This window comes from Oryctolagus cuniculus, chromosome 15 (genome assembly GCF_051225735.1).
Source record: "Oryctolagus cuniculus isolate XC-2025 breed Fujian yellow rabbit chromosome 15, ASM5122573v1, whole genome shotgun sequence".
NCBI lineage: Eukaryota > Metazoa > Chordata > Mammalia > Lagomorpha > Leporidae > Oryctolagus > Oryctolagus cuniculus.
The window spans coordinates 60,703,272-60,722,200 of NC_142881.1; the positions used below are offsets into that span (position 1 = coordinate 60,703,272).

At 48.2% G+C, this 18,929-nt stretch overlaps 1 long non-coding RNA gene, 1 other non-coding gene and 1 pseudogene across 7 annotated transcripts in view; 1 reads left to right on the top strand and 2 right to left on the bottom strand.

Annotated features, from left to right (window-relative positions):
- LOC127484130 (uncharacterized) overlaps positions 1 to 18,929 on the bottom strand; it is a 49,934-nt gene that overhangs the window by 30,730 nt on the left and 275 nt on the right. Inside the window, exons 1-4 of one of the 6 annotated variants that reach the window (XR_007910891.3) lie at positions 18,738 to 18,854; positions 14,911 to 14,987; positions 1,968 to 2,049; positions 468 to 560 (exon numbers count right to left, since the gene is read on the bottom strand). This is a non-coding gene — a long non-coding RNA (uncharacterized LOC127484130). Of the gene's footprint in view, positions 1 to 432; positions 561 to 1,967; positions 2,050 to 13,155; positions 13,338 to 14,910; positions 14,988 to 18,737; positions 18,855 to 18,929 lie in introns of those variants that run through there. The other 5 variants (XR_016222238.1, XR_016222237.1, XR_016222236.1 and 2 more) reach the window with 5 other exon arrangements.
- On the bottom strand, positions 4,461 to 4,906 carry LOC127484123 (large ribosomal subunit protein mL52 pseudogene; annotated as a pseudogene).
- Positions 5,176 to 5,304, top strand: LOC127484285 (small nucleolar RNA SNORA40). Its single transcript, XR_007911166.2, has one exon. It is a non-coding gene; the product is annotated as a small nucleolar RNA SNORA40 (small nucleolar RNA).

The following is an 18,929-nucleotide window of genomic DNA, read 5'->3' on the forward strand; positions in this document are numbered from 1 at the left end:
ATTGTGAGGTCTTCCCACGTCTCAACCAGAGAGCTCAGAGACGTATTTTCACACATTTGTCAGTGACAGAAATTGGCAAACTACCAAAATACCCAAGCCAAGGGGTGACCCTGTGCCTGGCTGGGAGACAGCCTGCCCAGCCCACGCAGGAGGTTAGAAGGGTGTGGCACACCAGGCCTCCCGGGATGGCCTGACTGCTGGCAGGTGGCAGGAGCCCCAGGCACATACCCTCCTCCCACCCCTTGAAGGGCCTTGTCATTATGGGTCCTGTAAACAGCTCCCAGGCATGGCTGAGGCCTGTCAGGACCACCTGGGAGGCTATGCAGGCTAAGGGGCCTTCAAGCTGATTGGAGAAGCTTGGCGGCACTAATATGGGTTTTACCCTACAGAATTAGTGTTGCCCTGAATTAGCTACGCCCCCTCTGCCTGCCCTTTAAAAGGTGTGCTTGACTGTTAAGAAATGGACAAGTTCACTGAAACTTGCCGGTGCTTCTTGTTGAAGGACGCCATCGCCTCACCATCCCGGCAGCGCGGACCTTGCAGGATGAGTCCGGAAAGACCTAAAGGATAAAAGTAGTAACAACTATGTGTCCCACTGGCTCTTTATACGGCTCATCAGATTTACAGGACTTCATAATATCTAATTTTTCCAATGCAACTTGGAGCCATGTTGTTCAAAATAATTTTTATTTTTTATTTGAAAGAGAGAGAGAGAGGTTTCCATCTGCTGGTTCACTCTGCAAATGGCCGCAATGGCCAGAGCTGGGCCAGGCCAAAGCCAGGAGCCAGGAAACAGGAGCTGCTTCTGGGTCCTGTGGGTGCAGGGGCCAAAGCACTTGGCCCATCTTCTGCTGCTTTTCCAGGCACATCAGTAGGGACCAGGATCAGAAGCAGAGCGGCCAGGACTCAAACTCGTGCCCATATGGCATGTGAGTGCTGCAGGTGGTAGCTCAACCAGCTACACCACAGTGCCAGCCCCTCAAACTAATTTTTGCACATCTGTCAGAAATGATCTGTTATACACCATATGGAAAATGGGTAGTAGCCCTTTGAAGTAGTGATGAGAGTAAGTTACATCTGTAAAGACTGTTACAGCTGGTGACAGGTGCCAAGGTCTCACGTCTTGTATGTACTACAGAATCCCCTTGAAAATACTTTAGCCATCTTATCATTCCTTCACAATGCACTTGTATTATCTGTCTTGTTCAACTTTTATGTTGAGAGGTCCTTTAGCAGAACAAAATTTAACATAGTATCTTGGTTTTAACCATTTTCACTTTTTTTGTCTCCCAGTTTTCTACCTTCAATTTTTTTTCTTGCAGTTACTGAGCTTATTAAACTTTTCCTATATTTCCATAATAGTTTATTATCCTATCAGATATAATACTAAGATGTTTCTTCAGATTATGATGTCCAGTGCTTTAAATAAATGCTCACTTTTGAAGATGTAGTTGGCAGCATTTACTTAAAAAAAAATAAAAAGGGATAAGTGATTTTGCAAGATCCCTAGAAAGTCAAGAAGGAAAAGGACCCTAAGCCCAGGGAGAGGTTTCTTTCTTTCTTTCTTTCTTTTTTTTTTTTTAAGAGATTTTCGTGGTGTCAGCACTGTGGTATAGTGGGCTAAGCCTCTGCCTGCAGTGCCAGCATCCCATATGGGCGCTAGTTCGAGACCCAGCTGCTCCTCTTCCAATCCAGCTCTCTGCTATGGCCTGGGAAAGCAGAAGACAGCCCAAGTCCTTGTATGTATGTATGTATGCATGTAGGAGACCCGGAATAAGCTCCTGGCTCCTGGCTTTGTATTGGCCCAGCTCTGGCCGTTGTGGCCATTTGGGAAGTGAACCAGCAGATGGAAGATCTCTCTCTACCTCTGCCTCTCTGTAATTCTGCCTTTCAAATAAATAAATAAATATTTTAAAAAGGAGATTTTCACTAATAAAATAATTATACCCATTCCAACACAACCTTACCCAACAGTGCAATTAGATAACCATTTGTATGGAGGGCCAACAAGAGCATCAGCAAACTTCGGTATCAAAGTCCACGAGGATCCTACACGTGAGAATGGATAGACCACGGGTTACAGTTCAACCAACAATCACCTAACTCTCAACTCTGTATGGGAACTGCTCTTTCTCTCTGTACAGTTAACTCAATTTTACTGTCACCAATAAACACATGTGACCTGTCAGATAATTCCAGAAGCTCCTTGACTTAAATCTTCTAAGATTATGTTTTATCCTCCCTTAAAAAACTGCATACATATGTGCATGTGTGTATATATACATGTGTGTGTGTGTATTTAGAGAGAGAGAGAGAGAGAGCGCCCCTGAAAGGCATCTTGGGTTACACTGCAGACCAGGTCGTCTCCTGTGACTTCAACAGTGACTCCCACTTCTCTACCTTTGATGTTGGGGACGGCATTACCCTCAATGAGCACTCCTTCAAGCTTGTTTCCTGATATAACAATGAATTTGGCTACAGCACCGGAGTGGAGGACCTTAGGGTCCATAGAGCCTCCAAAAAGTATGACCTCCTGGACCACAAGTCCCAGTGAGACCACTAGCCGCACTGTGGCCACCAGAGAGAGAGGGGCCCTCGGCTCATGGGGATTCCCTGTCCCCACTCAGTCTCCACCCATTGAGAGCTTCTCCTCTGCACATTTCCCGTCCAAGATCCCCTAGAGAACAGGAGGGGCTTAGGGAGCCCTACCTTGGCATTTGTCACCAGTAAAACCCACTGCACTCAGACAAAACAACAGTCAAAATGTGATGATGGAGGAGAAACAAACACCAAGACAAGAGCACAGTCATGGATGCCTTGGGAATAGAAACACCATACATCTTTTAGGGAGGAAAAACAGGAATTTATTTATTACTTTTTTTTTATTTTGAAAGTCAGAGTTACACAGAGAGGAGAGGCAGAGAGAGAGAGAGGTCTTTCATCTGCTGGTTCATTCCCCAGTTGGCCGCAATGGCCAGAGCTGTGACAATCCAAAGCCAGGAGCTTCTTCCTGGTCTCCCACTTGGGTGCAGGGGCCCAAGGACTTGGGCCATCTTCTTTTGCTTTCCCAGGCCACAGCAGAGAGCTGGATTGGAAGTGGAACAGCCAGGTCTTGAACCAGTGCCCATACGGGGTGCCAGTGCTTCAGGCCAGGGCATTAACCCTCTGTGCCACAGTGTGATTTACAAGAGGGAGCCATGCAATTTCTCTATCGTTGGTCCTGTGACATACAATAGGAACCTGACAAATGTAAACATCTATTGTTTTTTTTAGTTATAAATTCTACACCTATATACAATATGTGGTGATCAAATTAGGTTACCATTTCCATCTCCTTATTTAAAAACACTCTTTATTACAACTTAGTAGTTGTACATACTTGGGGGGTATAAAGTGAGATGTTAATTGTGGGGAGCAACTCGGACTAGACTAAGTTACTGGAATTAAGACTTATTCTATGCATCTGCTCTCCCACAACATGGCGCTGGGAGAGGAGTAAACAGCTTCTACACAGTTGCCTCCAGTTCGACCAGTAACCTGCAGGAGCTGATCCTGCTCCTGATTGGAGGAGAGCAGCGTACTCGGCGTGTGGGTAGCAGAGTTGGGATTGGTGGAAGAGGACTATAAAGGAGGAGAGAGACAACATGCACCAGGAACATCTATCTGAAGGAACACCTGAGCAGCCCCCGAGAGAGCCGGCCGGCGGTGTGCCGCTCCCCCGCGGAAGTGGGGAAAGTGGCAGGGGGAACCGCCCTTCCACGGAGGTGGAAGGGACGGTAGCCAACCCAGGAAGAACCAGCAGCAAACCCGAGGAGGGCCGAGCAGACGAAAGAACAACGCAGGGTCCTGTGTCGTTCCTCCGCGAAGAGGGGGAGCGACAGTTAATGAATGTACAAAATGTGTACTCATCAGATCTGAGGAATTAATGTTTCCCCCAAACTAGTATGCTTTGCATTTAGAGTTTTGAGTTCCTGAAAATCCTTCCTTAACATGACAATAATCTTTCTTGCATGGCTATCCTTTATCATCCCCTTAAACTGAGGTAGCCATCAAAGAATGAAATCTATTCAGTGAGGGACCTGCACTGTGGTGCAGCAGGGGTTACATCAGAGCCTGCCATGCCAGCATCCAACAAGAACACCAGTTCAAGTCCACCTGCTCCACTGTTATTTTTTTTTTAAAGAGGGCAGGATTTTTTTTTTAATCTTCCAAGGAGTCTGATCCTTCAAGGGGCTTGGTTCTTTTCTTAAAAAATTTATTTATTAATTATTATTATTTATTTGAAAGGCAGAGTTACAGAAAGAGGTAGAGACACAGAGAGTGAAAGGTCTTCCATCTTTTGGTTCACTCCCAAATGGACACAATGACCGGGGCTGGGCCAGGCTGAAGCCAAGAGCTTCTTCCGAGTCTCCCACATGGGTACAGGGGCCCAGGCATTTGGGCCATCTTCCACTGCTTTCCCAGGACATCAGTAGGGAGCTGGATTGGAAGTAGAGCAGCCAGGACTTGAACCGGCGCCCATATGGGATGCTAGCGCTGCAGGTCAGGGCTGTAATCCTCTGTGCCACAGACTTGCTTTTATTGACTTGAAAGCAGGCTGTGCAGTGAAGCCCCTTTGGATTTAAGAGCACTTTTCTGCTTCCTTTCTTCTTCCTGCTGCAACTGCCATGCCCATAATCCAGCTTCCATTTTCTGTGACAGCAGCACAAGGCGCCTTGCAAACTTCTCCCATCCAGCTTTTCTTCTAAGCTGGCCTTTCATTGGGGGAGCCAGGTGGCCATCCATGCAGGACCATCCTCGGAGCTCTGAGAGGGGTCCGTAGCCGGAGGGGTTGGCAGCCAGGCCACTTTGCTGCACTGCAGCCTCCGAATACTCCAGAGGGGAGTCCCTAAAGCGGCAGGTGCTGCTCCACTTCCCATACAGCTCCCTGCTGATGCACCTGGGAAAGCAGTGCAACACGGCCCAAGTGCTTGTGCCCCTGTGACCATGCAGGAGACCCACATGGAGTTCCAGGCACCTGGTTTCAGCCTGGCCCAGCTCTGGCCACCGAGACCTTTTGAGGTGTGAATCTGCGGATGGAGGGTGTGAGGATGTGTGTGTGTGTGTGTGTGTGTGTGTGCGTGTGTCTCCCTTTATCTGCAACCCTGCTCTTCAAATAAAAAAGAAATAGAAACAGACAGTCTGGTGTGTTTTTGTCTAACTTGTGGACAAAGACTTTTATAGGGAATGTAAAAAATTACTGCTCTTTTGTAATCCAGAACTCATTGTTCAGTATGAGTTTTGATACAAATAAGAAGAAATATTATGAAAAAAATAAAGGAATAGAAGTGTATTCAGACACAACAGATCTGTTACCTCTTTTGACTACCATACAGAACATATAATTAATGAAGGTCCCTATGGCTCCTTCTTTTAGGGAATTCCTGCCATATGGGTTCTTACCAGAAGAAGAAAAACCACAGGAACTAAATAGATAAGAGGAAGGAGCAAAGCATTAATTCAAAGCTCTCATGGAGGATGTGTTATATTAGAATCAGCAGGACTGTCAAAAAATACAATCAATAGATTAAAAATGTCCAAAGTTTATATAAATCAAATCCTGAAAAAATTAAAAGGCAAACTTAAGATTTAAAAATACACATTTACAATCTTTGTAATAGAAAAACACTGAAGTGTGGGCATTGGGGACAGCAGTTAAGACACCTTTTAGGATGTACAGGGAGTTTAGGGCAAAAATTAATCTACTGGCTCCTATTAAACTTGATCATGAACATGATGCTAAGACTAGGAACGGCTGTCCCACTATGTTGATGGTTGATGACAGAGCTAAGCTAGTTGCTCGCAGTCAACATATGTTGTTGTTAGTGGTAACACCTTTGGAGGCTTTGTGCCAGTAATACAGCATGGCTGTGAATTCACTGATAATGTGAGTTTGCTAGGCAGAATAATTTAGGTGGTACTGGGCCATGGTCAACTATTAAGACTGGACTCCTTCAAAGCTTCAGGGAGCTTGGATTAGAACAGCTACAATCACTAGTGCTACGTGATTGACTGATACACAGGCAATTAATGATTTTAGATCAGTTTGGCGAAGACAGAGTAAGCTGTTATAATTATTCCTCATATGGATGGTATCAGGAACGAGCAGGCTATGAAGTTTGCTATGGGGTTCAGAATGGCTGTGATTTGCATTATACCATATCCACCTACTTTTAATAGTACAGCTGCACGGACTGCTGATCTGGTGATGTGGGCTTCAATGAGTGTTTTAGGAAGCCAGAAGTGGAGTCCCTGTAAGAGTATTTTCACCATAAATGCTCAATACATGCGAATCATGAGAGTGTTGGATCAAGAATTATTGGTTGAACTCCAAAGTATGTTAGTAGAAAATTTAGTGATGTTTTGAATATAAATTAATGCAACTGAAAGGGGCCATGAGGCTATTAGAGTGTAGAACAGGAAGGTGTGTGTCTGCGTTTAGTAATTCTGTTTGGTTCCCTCATTAGGTGATAATGACCAGGACTGGAATGAGTGTTGCTTCAAATAAAATATAAAATATAACTAGTTCTGTGTCTGAAAATGTTGTAATGAGAAATGTTTGTGAGGAGTAAGTAGAGTGATGTGAGTGTGTTTTTTCATGTTCTTGTGATGTTGACTTCCTATGATATTAGGGGTAGTGGTCATGTTGTTAATAGCAGTAGGGGAGTCCATTGTGAGTTGGAGAATATTGTTGAAAAGTTTAGGTTATCTTCATTGGGTTCAATTCTTAAAAGTAGTGGGTTGTTATGCTAATTAGTAGGCTTGTATAGTTAATTCAGATTATATTGTTTTTAGAATATCATGCAGTTGGAATGAGTATGATTGTGAGTAGAACAATTTTTAGCACTGCAAGAGGTTTAGGTTGTGAACATAACCTATTTCGTATGCATTGGAAACTAACAGTGCAAGGCCTACAGTGGCTTCACAGGCTGCGAAGACTAGCAGGATAACAGGTATTATAAGTGACAGTGTGAAGTGGGTATTTAAAATTATATGCCTGGCAAGAATAAATAATGATAGTAATATGTCTTCTAAGCATAACTGGGAGAATACGAAGTATGACAGGTAAAATTAATATTCCTAATAAGGCTAAAATGTAAGCTATAATAATATTAATATAGATTGAAGGCATTTTGATAATTATGTTAATTCCATAATCTAATGAGTAAAAATAATTTATTTTATTTAAACTAATTATCATATTCAACTCATTCTAATACTTTTTGGAATCATTCATAAGCTAAGCACACAGCTAGAATGGAAATTAAGATTAGTGCTAAAGGCCGGCGCCACGGCTCACTAGGCTAATCCTCCGCCTGCGGCGCCGGCACACCGGGTTCTAGTTCCAGTCGGGGCGCCGGATTCTGTCCCGGTTGCCCCTCTTCCAGGCCAGCTCTCTGCTGTGGCCAGGGAGTGCAGTGGAGGATGGCCCAAGTGCTTGGGCCCTGCACCCCATGGGAGACCAGGAGAAGCACCTGGCTCCTGGCTTCGGATCAGCGTGGTGTGCCGGCCACAGCAAGCCAGCCGCGGTGGCCATTAGAGGGTGAACCAACGGTAAAGGAAGACCTTTCTCTCTGTCTCTCTCTCTGTCTCTCACTGTCCACTCTGCCTGTCAAAAATAAATAAATAAATAAATTGAAAAAAAAATTAGTGCTATAAGTATGAGTTTGAGATTATTTCTTTGTGAGGCTCATAGTAGAGGTAGAATAAGGGCAATTTCCAAATCAAATAATAGAAATGTAATGGCTACAAGGAAAAATTTTATTGAAAATGATAGGTGGGCTGATCCCACTGGGTAAAACCCACATTTGTAAGGGCTTATTTTTCTGAGTAGATGTCTAGTTGTGGAATTAAAAATGTGATGGTGACTAAAATTATTGTAATAGATATATTGACAATTAGAACTAGGATTAGCTTAATTTTTCTACCTTAATCCTAAACCTAATTCTAACCCTAAACCTTACTTCTGAACCTTATCCTAAAACAAAACTCATAACTCTACCCTAAAACATAATAACCTTAACACTAAACCCTAAACTCAAAACCCTAACCCTAGCCCTAACCAAGCCCTAGTCCTAACCCTAAACACTATCTCTTAGCCCTAATCCTAAACCCTGTGACTAAACCTAAATCCAAATCCCAACCCTAACACTAAACCCTAACTATAAACACTAACCTTAACCTAACCATTAACCCTAACCCTTCAGCCTAACTCTGCCCCAGACTCAACCCCATCCCCACCCTAACCCTAAACCCTAATCCTAACTCCTTACCCTAACCACCCTATCCCTAACATTAACTCCAACCTCTCCTAACACTAAACACTAACCCTAAACCCTATCCCTAAACTTAAACCCCAATCTTAACCCTAACCCCTATACCTTAATCCCTAAACCTAACAATAACATTTACCCTTAACCCTCAGACCCTAAATCTTACACTAATCCTTATCTTTTTTAAAAAAAGATTTATTTATCTGAAAGTCAGAGTTACATTGAGAGAGGAGAGGCAGAGAGAGATAGAGAGGTCCTCCATCCACAAACAGCCAGAGCTGTGCCGATCTGAAGCCAGGAGCCAGGAGCCAGGAGCTTCTTCCGGGTCTCCCACGCGGGTTCAAGGGCCCAAGGACTTGGGCCATCTTCTACTGCTTTCCCAGACCATAGCAGAGAGCCTCCTAATCCTTATCTTAACTCATAATCCCTAACCCTACTTTTATCTTTTCTCCTTGTGCCATATACTAGCTGTTAAAGATCAATCTGTTTGGCTGGCGCCGCAGCTCACTAGGCTAATCCGCCACCTGCGGCGCCGGCACCCCAGGTTCTAGTCCCGGTTGGGGCGCCGGATTCTGTCCCAGTTGCCCTTCTTCCAGGCCAGCTCTCTGCTGTGGCCCGGGAGTGCAGTTGGAGGATGGCCCAAGTCCTTGGGCCCTGCACCCGCAAGGGAGACCAGGAGAAGCTCCTGGCTCCTGGCTTTGGATCAGTGCAGTGCGCCGGCCGCAGCGGCCATTGGAGGGTGAACCAACGGCAAAGGAAGACCTTTCTCTCTGTCTCTCTCTCTCTCACTGTCCACTCTGCCTGTCAAAACAAAAAACAAAAAACCAATCTGTTCACCATGAACCTTTGAAACTCAAACCCCTAATTCCCTTGTATGATTACTCCTCAACTCAACACCAAGCTCATTCCTCTCATTACAACATTAATTACATGACATCACATGGACAAAAAACTCTAGGGTGAAAACCCTTAGAATTATTGAACTGAAAAAGATGAACAATGAATTTAAAGAAATAAAAATAAATAGTATGGTAAAGCAGTATTTGCTACAAATAAGACATCTGTTTCAGAAGATCAAGGGTGATCAACAGTCATCATGGGAGACGTCACATTCACAGAAAATGGAAAAAATCACCTGATCTTCCCAACAGATGCCGAAACAGCTCCAACAAATCCGACACAATTCCATGATAGAAGCACCCACTAACTCGGTGGAGAAGACAACGCCCAGGCCTGGCCCAGTGGCGCAGCAGGCTGAGCTGACTGGTGCTTGTTACGCCCACACTCCACGATAGTGCGCTGCTTTGAGGCCCAACGTCGCCACACTCTGATCCAGCTTCCTGACAATGTTCCTGGGAGGCAGCGGATGACGGCTCCAGTATTTGGGCTCCTGAACCCCAGACGGAGTTCCAGACGCATGACTTTGGCCCGGCCAAGTCCTGCCCGTTGTAGTCATTTTGGGAATCAGGCATGGAAGCTCATGTTCCCTCCCTCCCTGTCACTCTGTCTTTGAAAAAAAACACATAACTGTAACATAAAGGGAGAGAACTTCCTCAACAGGGTGGACCCCAACAGGCAAACCCCAGGGCCGACATCACACTCGGCGGTCCTCCCGGAAAGTGAGGAGCAGGGCAGGGATGCTCCCTTCACCTCTGTGTTCAATATCACACTTCACACAGGAATGAGGCAAGGCAGAAAACGTGCTGACGGTTACAAGAAATGGTTTTAGAGGCCGGCGCCGCGGCTCACTAGGCTAATCCTCCACCTGCGGCGCTGGCACCCCGGGTTCTAGTCCCGGTTGGGGTGCCGGTTCTGTCCCAGTTGCTCCTCTTCCAGTCCAGCTCTCTGCTGTGGCCAGGGAGTGCAGTGGAGGATGGCCCAAGTGCTTGGGCCCTGCACCCCATGGGAGACCGGGAGGAAGCACCTGGCTCCTGGCTTCGGATTGGCACAGTGCACTGGCCGTGGAGGCCATTTGGAGGGTGAACCAACAGAAGGAAGACCTTTCTCTCTCTCTCTCTCTCACTGTCCACTCTGCCTGTCAAAAAAAAAAGAAGAAAAGAAAGAAATGGTTTTAGAATAATATACATGTTCAGTAAAGTTCAAACACGGTATCCACACTCAAAAATCCATTTCACGCCGGCGCAGCGGCTCACTAGGCTAATCCTCCGCCTTGCGGCACCGGCATACCGGGTTCTAGTCCCGGTCGGGGCGCCGGATTCTGTCCCGGTTGCACCTCTTCCAGGCCAGCTCTCTGCTGTGGCCAGGGAGTGCAGTGGAGGATGGCCCAAGTGCTTGGGCCCTGCACCCATGGGAGACCAGGAGAAGCACCTGGCTCCTGCCATCGGATCAGCGCGATGCGCTGGCCGCAGTGCGCGGGCCGCGGCGGCCATTGGAGGGTGAACCAATGGCAAAGGAAGACCTTTCTGTCTGTCTCTCTCTCACTGTCCACTCTGCCTGTCAGAAAAAAAAAAAAAAGTTAAAAAAAAAAAAAACCCATTTCACGAGCTGGCGCTCTGGCGCAGTGGGCTAAGCTTTCGCCTTTGTCCCCAGAATCCCACATGGGCTCCAGTTCTAGTCCCGGCTGCTCCTCTTCCAATCCAGCTCTCTGCTATGGCCTGGGAAAGCAATGACAGATGGCCCAGGTCCTTGGGCCTCTGCACCTGTGTGAGAGATACAGAAGAAGCTCCTGGCTCCTGGCCTCGGATCGGGGCAGCTCTGGCCATTGTGGCCATTTGGGGAGTGAACCAGTGGATGGAAGACCTTTCTGTCTCTCCCTCTCTCTGTAACTCTCTCAAATAAATAAATGAATAAATCTTTAAAAAAATCCATTTCACACAAAAGATGAACAATCAAGAAAGCAAATTTTAAAATTTCATTTTAAAAATGTCAATAGTGATAATAAGGAATAAATTTAACACTGGGGAAAGACATGCACACTGAAAATTACAAAATGTTATTGAACTAAAGAAAACCAAAATTAATATAAAGACTTATAAAACTCCTGCAATAGAAGACTTAAACATTTAAGACTGCAGAACTGCAAAGAATCTGCAGATTCAATGTGATTCTTTTCACAATCTCAAGGACCATAGGCCATATGTTGGGAAAATTATCCTAAAATTCATATATGGAATTTCAAGGGACACTAAATGGCTAAAGCAATCCTGAAAAAGAAGTGCAAATTAGATTCATACTTCCCAACTACAAATATTAATACCAAACAATGGAATTCAAAGGATGTATGATACTGGCATAAACAGAGATTCATGAAATTCAATCGAGAATATAGAACCATACACCTATGGTGAACTGATTTTTGACAATGGGCCAATGCCGTGAAGGCAGGGGAAAAGAACGGCATCTTCAGAGCAGACAGCTGGCCAGTCGGGACACCTGTGGCCCAGACTGGAGTGCCCGGGACTGATGCCCACATCCTTCTCCCAACTCCAGCTTCCTGCTAACCCTGTGAGGCAGAGATCATGGAAACCATCTCATTTCCCTGCCACCTATGCAGGAGACCCAGATTAATTTTCTGGCTCCCACCTTCAGCACCCCCATCACCACATCAGGCATTAGGCACGTCAACCTAAAGATGGGAGCTTCCTTGTGCGTGTCCTCCCCCTCCCCATTTCATACTGATATGCAATAAGGTAGCCAGCTGAGCTGCAGGTCACAAACCACTAGGCCCTGCACCATGGCATTGTACCCTGTCAGCACACCCCATTCCCAGGATGCCTTATGCTCAGCTGGGACTTGGGGAAGGGTCGCCTTGACCCTGATCATTAGGCTCTGCATGACCTGGTAAGCAGGTGTCAAATCTTCGGGGTGACCACACTGCCTCAGGTGTTCTCTCCCCTCCACTGGAGACACGGACCGGAGAAGGTGCTGAGGGTGACCCCCTCTCTACTCAACTTCCCCCACCCCCTTTTCTCTCTGGCCCACGCTTAAGCGATGCCCACGTGTGTTTGTGCATTTGCCTTCTTACCTTTTAAGTAAACTTTTTTTAAAAGATTTATTTTATTTACTTGAAAGACAGAGTTACAGAGAGAAGTAGAGATAGAGAGAGACGTCTTCCATTCGCTGGTTTACTCCCCAATTGGCCGCAACGGCTGGCGCTGCGCAGATCCAAAGCCAGGAGTCAAGAGCTTCTTCCAGGTCTCCCATGCGGGTGCAGGGGCCCAAGGACCTAAGTAAACTTTATCACTTTGTGCACCATATATGTGCCTGTGCTTAAAATGCTTTTTTTTTTTTTTAAAGTAAAAGACAATACCTGACTTAGGATTAAATCTCACTTCTCCCATATCACCAACACTCAACACAGAAACTGTGACAGCAGCTTGAGTCCTGGAGTTAACCTAATGATGACACAATCTACCTGGGGACATCACCAGTGCAGGAGGAGGGCTCAGGCCAACCGTGCTGCCCACTTCTGCTATCACTTTACCAATAACTCTCACCCAAGTTGGCCACAGATCAGATATTCCCACAACTCCCTTCTCAGTTTCAATCATTTACTAGAGCAACTCAAAAGACCCAGGAGAAGTCTACTTACAACTGCCGATTTATTACAGGGGCTGTGTTAAAGGCTACAAATGAACGGCCGGAACAGGAGCAGGTGGGAAGGGGCATTGGGGCTCGCATGCCCTCCACACGCGGCCTCCCTCCCAGCACCACCTGTTTTGTTCAGCAACACGGAAGCTATGTGAACTCTGTCCTTTTAGATTTCTTTGGAGGTATCACTGAATAGCCACACTTGGTAACTCACTGGCCATTAACGACTGACACAGTACTGTACACAAAAGTCGGGGACAGGAGGTTGGGGGCACAGCTTAAAGTATTTTACCTGGAATCACGGGGTTGGTTCCCATGGCAACCATCCAGTCTGGGGCTGTCCGGGAACCTCCAGCCATTAGTCATTGGCCACAAAGACAGTCACTTCACACATCCCAAAGGCTTAATGAGATCCAAGAGCCAGAAAACCAAATCCAAAGAGGCAAACCATGTAACTCTTGTGTCACAACAACCCTCAAAATGGAAGAAAATAGTTGCACATTATATATCCTATATGTTATCCTGTATGGATATCCTATACATTATCCAGAATATATTTTCTGACTCGACTTTTTTAAAAAAAGATATTTTATTTATTAGAAAGTTACAGAAAGGGAGAGAGAGACAGATATTTCAACCACTCCTCAAATGGTTAAGACTGGGACAGACTGAAGCCAAGGTCGGGAGCTTCATCTGGGTCTCCAATGTAGGCGCAAGGGTACAAGGACTTGAGCCATCTTCTGCTGCTTTCCCAGGCGCATTAGCAGGCAGCAGGATGCAAATGAAGCAGCCAGGACTTGAATTGGGGTGGGCATATGGGGATCCAGCACTGCAAGTGGCAGTTTAACCTATTAAACCACAATGCTGTTCCCCCATGTCTTTTCTTAAAATGATGATGCAACAACTATTTAGAAACCATATGGGGGCCGGCACTGTGGTGCAGTACCCCATATATATATATATATATATATCCACCTGTGGTGCCGGTATCCCATATAGGTGCCAGTTCTGGTCCCGACTGCTCCTTTTCCATACAGCTCTCCGCTGTGGCCTGGGAAAGCAGTAGAAGATGGCCCAAGCCCTTGGGCTCCTGCACCCACATGGGAGACCCAGAAGAAGCTCTGGCTCCTGGCTTTGAATGGGCCCAGTTCTGGCTGCTGCAGCCATTTGGGGAGTGAACCAGTGGATGGAAGACCTCTCTGTCTCTCCTTCTGTAATTCTGCCTTTCAAGTAAATAAATAAACATATTTTTTAAAGATTTATTTATTCATTGAAAGGCAGAGTTACAGAGAGAGATAAGGAGAGGCAGAGAGAGAGAGGTCATGCATCCTCTGGTTCACTCCCCAATTGGCTGCAATGGCCAGAGCTGTGATCTTAAGCCAGGAGCCAGAGCTTCTTCTGGGTCTCCCATGTGGGTGCAGGAGCCCAAGCATTTGGGCCATCCTCTACTGCTTTCCCAGGCCACAGGAGAGAGCTGGATTGGAAGAGGAGCAGCCAGGGCTAGAACCCGCACCCATATGGGAAGCCGGCGATGCAGGCAGAGGATTAACCTACTGCATCGTGGTGCCGGCCCTTAAATAAATATTAAAAAAAAAAAAAAAACCAACCATATCTGACAAAGAGTGCATATTCAAAATACACAAAGGTTCCCAAAAATCAACAACACTGAACAACTCAACAAAAGCAGGTAACTACATGGACAGCTGACCAAAGCAAATATCAAGCTGTCAATAATCACGTGAAAAGATGGCCCATAGCGTATACCATTGGGAGACTGGGCAGTCCACCCCGAGGAGCCGGCACTGCGCACACTGGGGTCGCCACACTCCACAACAGGAATGGAACGGCCACTGCTGCCAGAAGAGGAAGCACAGGCGGCCTCGCTCGCCGCCAGCAGGAGGCAGCACGGCACGGCCACTTGGGAAAGACGTCCTGGCAGTTTTGCCAGTGTGAAACAGGTGTCACTCACAGCCCAACAGTCACACCCCTACATTCCTGTACTTATACTGCTGTGTAAAAATCACCTGGTCAGTTTGTTCAAACTTACAGTAGCAGGGCTGTCTGTCAACAGCAGAGGCTGTAACTGGCCTGGGGTGAGCCGTCCACCGGTGTACTCAGCAAGGTCTGTAAAAACAGCAAAAAGTTATTTCCCTACACACTTTACTTGCAACCCAAACGCTGGGGGAAACCTCCCACACCCACCAGTCCTCCAGGTCCCTGGACACCAACAGGGAGTCAGGATAAAGGCACCGCAGCACCGGGCTGCCCCTCCCGCCGCAGACGCCACATGCAAGCAGGGGGTCCCCAGTTAACACAGACGGGGGCTCACACCACCCCCACTCGGGCTCCATCACGGCTCTGGTGGCTCACAGGACTCGGAAAACACTTCCAAATTCTCACGACCTAAAGGCGCTGCTATGAAGAGGTTATTTGTTTCTACCCACTACTTGTTGATTTTTTTTTTTTTTTGACAGGCAGAGTTAGTGAGAGAAAGAGACAGAGAGAAAAGTCTTCCTTCCGTTGGTTCACCCTCCAAATGGCTGCTATGGCCAGCGTGCTGCGCCGATCCGGAGCAACCGGGACAGAATCCGGCGCCCCGATCGGGACTAGAACCCGGTGTGCCGGCGCCGCAGGCGGAGGATTAGCCTAGTGAGCCACGGTGCTGGCCTTGACTTCTTTATTTAGTGGAGGGATAAGCTTGTGACCATGAAGGAAACTGAATGTCACTGTAGAAACCCTAAGAAACACAAGAGAGGCCAGCGCTGTGATGCAGTGGGCTAAAGGCCTGGCTTGCAGCACCAGCATCCCATACGGGTGCTGGCTTGAGTCCTGGCTGCCCCACTTCTGATCCAGCTCCCTAATGCGCCTGGGTGGCCCAAGTCCTTGGGCCCCTGCACCCACATAGGAGATCCTGAAGAAGCTCCTGGCTCCTGGCTTTGGATCAGCTCAGCTCTGGCCATTGCGGCCATTTTGGGAGTACACCAATGAATGGAAAACCCCTCTCTCTCTCTGCCTCTCTCAATGCTCTTCCAAATAAATAAAATAAATTAAAAAAAAAAAGGCAAGAAGAAAATGAGGAGGGAGAATGGTGGACAAGGAGGGAGGGTGGGAAGCTGTACACACGAAACACAGGACATTGTTCACTTTCTATAAATTCAGGAAAGTAAAGAAAATTCTGTTAAGAAAGCCGATTATAAAAAGAGGTTATCTGGGCCGGCGCCGTGGCTCAATAGGCTAATCCTCCACCTAGCGGCGCCGGCACACTGGGTTCTAGTCCCGGTCGGGGGGCCAGATTCTGTCCCAGTTGTCCCTCTTCCAGGCCAGCTCTCTGCTGTGGCCAGGGAGTGCAGTGGAGGGTGGCCCAAGTCCTTGGGCCCTGCATCCCATGGGAGACCAGGAGAAGCACCTGGCTCCTGCCATCGGATCAGCGCAGTGTGCTGGCCGCAGCGCACCGGCCACAGCGGCCATTGGAGGGTGAACCAACGGCAAAGGAAGACCTTTCTCTCTGTCTCTCACTGTCCACTCTGCCTGTCAAAAAAAAAAAAAAGGTTATCTGAACATGACTGGACAGAGAGGGTTCCGTCTTCACAGTTGCTGTGCAAATCTAAAACCAACAGGAAGCAACAACTGGTAAACCCTGGTGCTTTGGGCAGACGTCTGAGTGCTTACTTACATGCAACACTGAAATAACAAGGCTGCACAGACGGATCAGCAGAGACAACGCACCGCAAAGCTCTCCCCGGACCTCAGCGTTCCCTCGGCTCTACCCGAGTGTGTTTTACACAAGCCCAGGGCCCAGGGGGAACTCAATCCACATTGTGGCTTACACGAAAGCTCACTAGAGTTTCGTGTTTCACCCGTCTCTGCTTGCAGACTCACAGTATGATCCGCCCCATTAAAAACACGCTGGCAATCAAACCGACTTCCCGGACAGCAAAAATGTGCCTTTGCCATTGGCACGACAGGAACCAAAGGCTAGCTGGGAGGGATGTAACTGAAAGTCTCACGGCGTCTGCAAACCCAACCTCGGGGTTCTGGGTGGCAGCCTTTACCGCAGCGCCTGGGGTCAAATCCTGGCTCCAGCCCGCGAGACAGCAGGTGCCGGCTCCAGGGCCGGGGACCGAGCTCCGGGGTTCCCGCTGGACCCGGCCGGTGGGCCTCTGGGGAGCGAACCAGCAGATGGACAACCATCTCTGTGTCTGCCCGCCCCCCCCCCCCCCCCCCCCCCCCGTCACTCAGCCTTCCGAAACGCCCACAAGCCTCTCCCGGAGCACTCGCGGCCCGCTCAGCCGGCCAGGTGGAGTCTCTGCCCGGCCTCAGCTCCGCGGCTTCCTTTAGCCCCAAGTTCCTGGCTTCCCGAGGCACTGACTTTCCCGCAGCCGGCGCGGCCCAGGCGGGCGACCCCCGCTGAGGTGGGCTGGGACCCCTACAGAGGACACGCGGACAGCAGCAACACTGGCGTCTCCCTGAACTGGTCCTGAGAAGGAAGCTCCCTGCCCCGCCGTGGCCTCAGACTCCAGCTGTCGCCAGGCTGCGGCGCCTCCCCAGTGTTACTCCCGGTCCCCCCAGGGGAGACCACCGCGCACAGAACTGCCCTTCAGCCCAGACAGGGTGTACGCCCCCTGGTGGCCGGGGTTCGCAGCGCAGGAGCTCCGTGTGCTCTCTGCACAGTGGCCGGGCGCCCCCTGGCGGCAGTCCCAGTGATCCTGAAACTCACTCCTCTGTCCCAAGCCAACTGGAAGACAAAACAGAAGCCAACAATTTGTGTCTTGATCAAAGTGGATGCTAATGCGCCTGGGAAAGCAGCAAAGGATGGCCCAAGTGCCTGGGTCCCTGCCACCCCCTTGGGAGACTGGGATGAGACTCCAGGCTCCTGACTTCAAGGTGGCAGGGGGCCAAAGACTTGAACCACCATCTGCTGTCTCCCAAGGTGCCATTAGCAGGAACCTGGAATTGGTGACAGCCAGAACTCAAACTCGGGAACTCTCATGGGGGATGCCGGCATCGCAAAGCTTGTATGTATGTGTGCATATGCATGTATATATGTATGCATGCATGTATGTAATGCGGGAGGGAGATGAGGGGCACATTTTCTATCGTATTTGGTCACTCACTAAACTGTGCAGACTCCTTTACTAGGTCTCTCCATTTCACTGAGTCGCTGCCGTCTTCAGACACACTAACCCGCCACCGCAGCTACAACTACCCCTTGTTTTCTTACGTGTTTTTGTTTCTTCCAGCCTGTCCCAGGTTTTCTCAACGACTTAACGGCTCTCTGTAAGCCACAAACAAGTCCTGCCTTAACTATGTTTGAGGTTTTTAAGTCTATCTTTTCCACAGCGAAGCCTCTGCCTGTCAGAAATCTTACAGTTCTGAAATTGCTCCTTTCTTTAATTAGCCCATTAGAGTAATATTTGCGTTACTCAACGTGTATTTTTGCTATCACCAACACTAGGTCAAAAACAGTTAAGGACGGTTTTCCTTGCAATGCTGGCGTTCAAAAGGTGCTTTGTAGGTTAAAGGCATGTAACAGTCTGTTCCTGGGATCCTGCTTGACACACATTAACACGCACGCGCTGCAACCCTGTTTAGAAATTAGGATGTTGCAGCTTCGTACAAGGACACAGTAGCCAGTCAATGTAACTGAACCTAAACCTTGGCCAAGTGCACGTTTTCGCCACGTTGTTGCCTCATAGCTGCTGGGATGCTGTACACAAACCGCGCGCGTGGAAGCAGTGTACATGCGCATTATGCCAAAGACGGCTTAATGTAGTACAACAGAATTCCTCAGCAACCCCTCCCAGATGCAGACCAAGGTACTCGGTAAGGAACTGCAGGAACGCGCTCCGGCGTTCCACTCCCGCAGCTCCCTACCTCGGTACCCGCAGCTACTGCGGCCAGTGCACAGCCTGCACTGATAACCCCGCGGCCACGTGCTGCTGGCCACGTGCTCTTGGGACGGGCCAGTTTGCGTCACGTGACACAGCAGGCAGGGCCCCGCCCCGCCCCCGCTCTCAGCTGTGACATCCCCAAAGATGCCTGATTACTTTCCCTGACTACCTTTGC